The following is a 1,503-nucleotide window of genomic DNA, read 5'->3' on the forward strand; positions in this document are numbered from 1 at the left end:
CTTAACTTTATATTTTTTACTTATAATTCTATATTATTTATACGATAATACACTTTATATTATTCTATATAGTTCGTTTAAGTAATTTTAATATTATTTTTACTTTTTATTTTAACGGGAGAAATCCTATCGGATCGTACAACTTACCCTTCCATTACCTAACCTTACTTTACTATCTACGTACATTACTAATATACTTATACCCAACTTTATATCTTTTACTTATAATTCTATACCGCTTATACGATAATGTACCTTATACTATTCTGTGCAGCTCGTTTAGGCGATTTTAATACTATCTTTGCTTTTTATTTTAACGGGAGAAATCCTATCGGATCGTATAACTGAATTCTTTAACGGATCCTACCCCCTATTTCTAAAGTGGGGCCTTTTTTTTAGTGCGCTTTTCAACGGATTATACTACAATCTATCGGAGAATAACTGATAGGGTTAACCTAATCGTACCTCGTACGGTAATACTCCTATATCGCCCTCTTAGTTTATATAATATAGGTATAAGTATCGTACTTTAATTTATTAAAAAAAGGTTTCTTTAGTTTTAAAATTAAGTTAATTACTATAAGTGGAAATATAAAATTTATTAAATTTTATTATTTTCGAAAGACTATTAGTAAATTATTATATTATTGTACGATATCCGGTTTATTTATAATTATAATATCTTTATAGGACGTACGAAGATAGGTAATTACTTTATTTATAAGAATAGTTACTTTATATTTTTTATAAATAAAAATTTAAAAGTAAGAAATATAAATAAAAGGTTTTATTTTAAAATAATATTAATAATAATATAATAGTTACGTACGATATAAAATATTATTAAATTAAAGTTTATTATTAAGTTTTTTTAGTAAAGGATATTTTATAGAAAGTAGAGTGGGTTATATATAAATAAATAAAGGTAGTAATGTACGGTTATCGGGGTTTAAATCCCGTACGATAGTTAAAGTATATTTAAGTACGAAGGTAATAGTATATAGTTAGATCTTCTAAAGTAAGCCTTTTCTTTTAAATCCTTTAATAAGCTAGCTATACAATAAAGCTTTATTATTTTTATTTAGGCGTTTAAGTCCTATACGGTAATTAAGGCTCGCCTAAGTACGAAGGTAGTAACGTGCGGTTACCGGAGTTTAGGTCTTTTAAAGTAAACCTTTTCTTCTAAATCCTTCGACAGGCTAGCTATATAATAAAGCTTTATTATTCCGATCTAGGCGTTTAAGTCCCGTACGGTAGTTAAGGCTCGCCTAAGTACGAAAGTAATAACGTACGGCTATAAGGATCTAAAATTATTTTTTTTAACTACCTCGACTAGCTAACTATATAATAGAGCCTTATTATTCTGATCTAGGCGTTTAGGTCCCGTACGGTAGTTAAGGCTCGCTTAGGTATAAAGGTAGTAACGTACGGCTATAAGGATCTAAAACTATTTTTTTTAATTACCTCGACTACTTATCTATATAATATAGCTTTATTATTCCG

This window comes from Podospora anserina, chromosome 2, assembly GCF_000226545.1.
Source record: "Podospora anserina S mat+ genomic DNA chromosome 2, supercontig 1".
Classification (NCBI taxonomy): domain Eukaryota; kingdom Fungi; phylum Ascomycota; class Sordariomycetes; order Sordariales; family Podosporaceae; genus Podospora; species Podospora anserina.